General features: G+C 45.5%; 1 protein-coding gene across 6 annotated transcripts in view; it reads left to right on the top strand.

Moving 5' to 3' along the window:
- The first annotated feature begins 3521 nt into the window (after positions 1–3521).
- Positions 3522–6000, top strand: part of LOC129814018 (histone-lysine N-methyltransferase 2C-like) — a 120024-nt gene continuing 117545 nt past the window's right edge. For all 6 annotated transcript variants that reach the window (XM_055866754.1, XM_055866752.1, XM_055866753.1 and 3 more), the window contains exon 1: positions 3522–4284. The gene's annotated coding sequence lies outside the window, so the exon portion shown is untranslated. The remainder of the gene's footprint in view (positions 4285–6000) is intronic.

Below are 6000 nucleotides of genomic sequence, written 5' to 3'. Positions count from 1 at the left end.
CTGTGGCCGCAGAGGACACACTGCTGGTCGGTGCTGGAGAGGTTCCCCAGGAAGTCGAGGCAGCAGGCAGGGCACTGGTGGATCATCCCAGGTGAGTAGGCACCCAACTCGCCAAGAGCTTCCTGTTGCGCACATGTGTATATTTACAGAATTTCCTGAGTTTTCGCCACATTCCCAGCAGAAGGCGCTAGTAGATTCAGGCGCAGCTGGGAATTTTATTGACCGTTCGTTTGCTCTTAGATTAGGGATCCCTATTGTTCCTGTTGATGTGCCCTTCCCTGTACATTCCTTAGATAGTCGTCCTTTAGTGTCGGGCCTGATTAGGGAGGTCACAGCTCCACTATGTATGATAACGCAGGAGGGTCATGAGGAGAGAATTAGTCTCTTCCTGATCGATTCTCCTGCGTTTCCTGTGGCGTTGGGACTTCCCTGGTTGGCCTATCATGACCCCACTATTTCGTGGCAACAGAAGGCTCTCAAGGGATGGTCACGTCAGTGTTCAGGGAGGTGAATAGGTGTTTCCATAGGTGCAACTACAGTGGAGAGTCCAAACCAGGTCTCCACCATGCACATTCCCCCTGAATATGCTCAACTACCACCCCATCGACGGGGGGGATTGTGCGATAGATCTCCTGGTAGATGCAGCACTTCCCAGTAGTCACGTGTATCCTCTGTCACAGGAGGAGACGGCGGCTATGGAAACATATGTCTCCGAATCTCTGGGACAGGGATACATTCGGCCTTCCACTTCACCTGCCTCCTCGAGTTTCTTTTTTGTGAAGAAGAAGGATGGAGGTTTACGTCCGTGCATTGACTATCGAGGTTTAAATCAGATCACGGTGAAGTATAGTTACCCGCTGCCCAGTCATTGCATGGGGCGCGCTTCTTCACCAAATTGGATCTCAGGAGGGCTTACAACCTGGTGTGTATCCGGGAGGGGGATGAGTGGAAGACGGCATTTAGTACCACCTCTGGGCACTATGAGTACCTCGTCATGCCGTACGGGTTGATGAATGCTCCATCCGTCTTCCAATCATTTACATTTTACATTTACATTACATTTAAGTCATTTAGCAGACGCTCTTATCCAGAGCGACTTACAAATTGGTGCATTCACCTTATGATATCCAGTGGAACAACCACTTTACAATAGTGCATCAATCCTTTGTAGACGAGATTTTCAGCGACCTGCACGGTTAGGGTGTAGTGGTGTATATAGATGACATTCTAATATACTCCGCTACACGCACCGAGCATGTGTCTCTGGTGCGCAAGGTGCTTGGTCGACTGTTGGAGCATGACCTGTACGTTAAGGCTGAGAAATGTCTGTTCTTCTAACAGTGCGTCTCCTTCCTAGGGTACCGCCTGTCTGAGTCAGGGGTGGAGATGGAGAATGACCGCATTTCAGCCGTGCGTAATTGGCGAACTCCAATCACCGTAAAGGAGGTGCAGCGGTTCTTAGGGTTTGCTAACTACTACCGGAGGTTTATCCGCGCTTTGGTCAGGTATCGGCTCCCATTACCTCTTTGCTGAACGGGGGACCGGTGCGACTGCAGTGGTCAGCTGGGGCGGACAGGGCTTTTGTTCACCTGAAGGCTCTGTTTACCTCGGTTCCGGTGTTGGCTCATCCTGATCCCCTCTTAGTGTTCATAGTAGAGGTGGACGCGTCCGAGGCTGGGATAGGAGCTGTGCAGTCTCAGCGCCAGGGTATGCCACCAAAGCTCCGCCCCTGTGCATTATTTTCGAAGAAGCTCAGCCCGGCGGAGCGAAACTATGATGTGGGGTGCGGAACTGTTGGCTGTTGTCGGGGCTCTGAAAAGGTGGAGACATTGGCTTGAGGGGGCTAAACACCCTTTTCTCATTTGGACTGACCACCGCAATCTGGAGTACATCTGGACGGCGAGGAGAATAAATCCTCCCTCGCCAGGCAAGGTGGGCCATGTTTTTCACCCGTTTTGTGTTCACTCTATCCTACAGACCAGGTTCCCAGAACGCTAAGGCAGACGCACTGTCCCAGATGTATGACACAGAGGAGCGGTCCACGGATCCCACTCCCATACTTCCGGCTTCTTGCCTGGTGGCACCGGTGGTATGGGAGGGTGATGCGGACATCGAGCGGGCATTATGTGCGGAGCCCACTCTCACCCAGTGTCCAGTTGGACGTAAGTACGTTCCGTCTGATGTTCGTGATCGATTGATCTGTTGGGCTCACACGTCACCCTCCTCTGGTCATCCTGGCATCGGTCGGACAGTACGCTGTCTTAGTGGGAAGTACTGGTGGCCCACTTTAGCTAAGGACGTGAGGGTGTATGTTTCCTCCTGCTCGGTGTTCGCCCAGTGCAAGGCACCTAGACACCTGCACAGAGGGAAAATACAACACCTCCCCATTCCTGCGGTCTCTAGAGAGTTGAAAACAGCAGGTCTGGGACAGGTAGCACGTTCGGTGAACAGGTCAGGGTTCCATAGCCGCAGGCAGAACAGTTGAAACTGGAGTAGCAGCATGGCCAGGTGGACTGGGGACAGCAAGGAGTCATCATGCCAGGTAGTCCTGAGGCATGGTCCTAGGGCTCAGGTCCTCCGAGAGAGAGAAAGAGAGAAAGAGAGAATTAGAGAGAGCATACTTAAATTCACACAGGACACCGGATAAGACAGGAGAAGTACTCCAGATATAACAAACTGACCCTAGCCCCCCAACACATAAACTACTGCAGCATAAATACTGGAGGCTGAGACAGGAGGGGTCAGGAGACACTGTGGCCCCATCCGATGATACCCCCGGACAGGACCAAACAGGAAGGATATAAGAGGGAGAGGGATATCTTCAACCGCCAACAAGGCCGAGTATCTTATTTAACTATGCAAGTCAGTTAAGAACAAATTCTTATTTACAATGACGGCCTACACCGACACTTGGCCAATTGTGTGCCGCCCTATGGTACTCCCAATCATGGCCGGCTTTGAATCAGGGTGTCTGTAGTGACACCTCTAGCACTGAGATGCAGTGCCTTAGACCGCTGCGCCACTCAGGAGTCATTGGTATCTGCCCTCATTGGCTAGAATGATCCCACCTGATTTTGCCTCCTCCCAACTGCTTTCTATTTTTTAAAGAAATGTATTTTCATTGTTAGAGCAGACACTTGACTAGAGTAGCTTGTCAATTTAATGCATACTCTGTGGTATAGGCTACTAGAACTATCAAAGACGGTTTAGAAACTCTGTGGTACTATGGTATAAAAACAATGCCCACTGCAGTCCGTTCCATCGGGAATCATCAGAGTGCCACCTTTTAGAAGTATCCGATACACTTTCCGTATTTATTAAAAATGCCATATTCCTCCGCGGGGTCAGGGAGTATTTAGGATTTTACATTTTTTTTTAAATATGGATATTGCATTTAATTGAGGGCGTTTTAAGATTCATAATACAACTGAAAATAGTAAAATCATATTGGTAACCATTACATCTCCAAGTGTATCTCTTCGATTTATGCAGCTATATGTTGGACCTATATTTTTCGGAGTCCAATAGGAGGTTATTCGGTGTCGCTTTAAACGTGGCCACTGTAAAGAGTCACCAGGATATAACTTATATATTTTTTTACATTAAAGATAGACGTCGTCTTTTAGCCACCGTCCGTATTTTTATTATAGTGTAAAAAAAAATGTTTTTATGTTTTGCTAAACTCTTAGGTTAGTCTTTCCGGCTTGTCAGCTCGCTCTACTCTGTGGCGGCTGAAGAAAAAAAGAACCAGTTGGCAAGCGAAGCGAACGCTCGGAGCCAGCAGCAAACTAGCCATTTCATCGTTTATTTTTTGTCGTAAGCGTTGGCTTACTTGTGAAGATTGTGTCGTTTTATCCTAAAGACTGTTTGGAGTTTGTCTGCCTTGGATTACGGATATTACACATTTTCCCTGTATTAAACATTAACTGTGCTAGCTAGCTAAACATTTTATTTGTGCGACGACAGCTGTCATTTGGAGAAGGAAAAGTGATCCGTCATGCGTGTGCAATGAAGCTGATCTGTACTGGATTTACATTTTAGCATCCTTCAAATGGGCGACGTTAACGTTCAATATTTGAGAACTGCGGTGGTATTGCCTTAGTAACTAGTGTGGCCACCTAGCTTGCTACTTATACTTATCGTTGGACAGAAGACAGCTAGTTAGCTGGCTATATCATTCATTCAGCGTCATAAATACACTAACTACAAAGTGATATAACTATAGCAATATCGCTTACAATTTTGGACATGAAGAAAATAACCTACTATTCATAGGGTTGAAAGGTAAGTTGTCATATCTACCTTGGTATTTCATCATGTACTCGGTAGCTAGCAACCTTATTTTTTTCGGCTTTGCAGCGGTCTGTGTAGAGCTCGAGGGTTTTTGTCGCCGCCTTGTTTGGTCCGAACGTCCAACACAACGTTCGACATTACAGTAGCGAATCAGCCAAACTATCCATATTTTCTGATTGAAAATAAATTAGACACGTGAATACTTGAGCTGTGGCTAAAATACAAGGCCAACGTGTCCTTTGAACCACCTATGCTGTTGCTTCTGAACATAGTGTAATGTTATGTAGTTATCTAACTAGGTAACGTTAGCTAACCTCGTACCTGTGAACTACTAGCTAAGTTAACGTTAGCTAGCTATAGTTGTCCAGCTAGATAACGTTGTCTAGAAACAGTTATGATCTCGGTATACATTTATTTTATAAGTGGTCTCATACCAAAGAAATTGCGAACGTTAGTTATCGAAATTTAGCTACCTAACTAGCTAACTTTGAGTAGCTAACAAGCAGGGTAGTTGATTTGCTAGCCAAAACCTTTGATGCACATGCTAGCTTGGTACTGTAGTTAGCTAGCTAACTTAGTAGGCAGCTGTGGAATCGTGAGTGATTTGACTTTGAAGTTAAGCATATTATAAAAAAACAAGCCAGCCTGCCTATATGTCAACTAAACAATATGTTGATGTTTACCAACGTTAACTGGATCATTGAAATGTGCGTTTAGTTAGCTACGCTAGTCGTTTAGCTATCTGGTGAGTGGCATCCCATTTGTCATATATCAAATACATTTATCATCTAATGTCCCCGTGTGTCACATTGTATCCCACCAATTGGGATATCACCAGTCTTGCGAGTAGGCACATCTTTCTCCTCATTTGCAATGTCATGTAATAGCCAAACAAAGACTACAAAGCACCTAGCTAGTATTGCTAGCTAGATTTGGCTGACTTGAGCATGCAGTTGCTTTGTGCTCTAGTGTAACAAAGGTAGCCCACTTGTCTTTGGGGTCCCAACTGTGCCTGCTGCCTTATGAAACAAAGTACTTTAATACTAATGTAGTATTTGTGTTGAAATGAATGAAACATTGATTAACTTTCAATTACATATGTTTAGTCTGTTTACTATAATTGGTCACCACACTTTTGATTCCACTTTTTAGCCTGTCGTGGATCCACTTCACTACCCACCTTTTGGCCATTCACTTGTGCCTCTCCTAATTGTGGTTGTTGGCTTTAGTTTGCATGGGGACCAGATGGGTGAATTTATAAATCCACCAACCTCTGGGACATTATAGTTTGTCTGAAGATGGTCCTCTCTTCTTAGGGACTCTACAAGTCAGAATGTTGAATAAAATGACATCTGAACTTACACTGCCGGTTGTCTGTGTGGTTGGTCCTTTTTCGGGTTGACATTTTAGACAATATACCCACAGGAAAGTATTATTAAAACAATATTTCAAAAGCTGGTAGTGTGTTCAGATCTGTCATATGCAGCATGCGCACACAATGTAAATACATGTATGCGACAAGAATACTGGCCAAGCTTGTGCATGTGGTTACATGGTTGTGTGGATGCTTCAGGTGATAGAAATGTGTACTTTTATTCAACATTCTGGCATGTAGAGAACCTTAGAGGAATGTTTCCAGGCTATATTGAACATTTGTATTTCCAGAATTCATATGTCATTGATGTGTTCTCAATGTTTACATGTTCA

Source organism: Salvelinus fontinalis, chromosome 17, assembly GCF_029448725.1.
Source record: "Salvelinus fontinalis isolate EN_2023a chromosome 17, ASM2944872v1, whole genome shotgun sequence".
Lineage (NCBI taxonomy): Eukaryota > Metazoa > Chordata > Actinopteri > Salmoniformes > Salmonidae > Salvelinus > Salvelinus fontinalis.
Note: the sequence above shows the minus strand (reverse complement) of the source record. Positions and strands in the feature narration are given on the sequence as shown.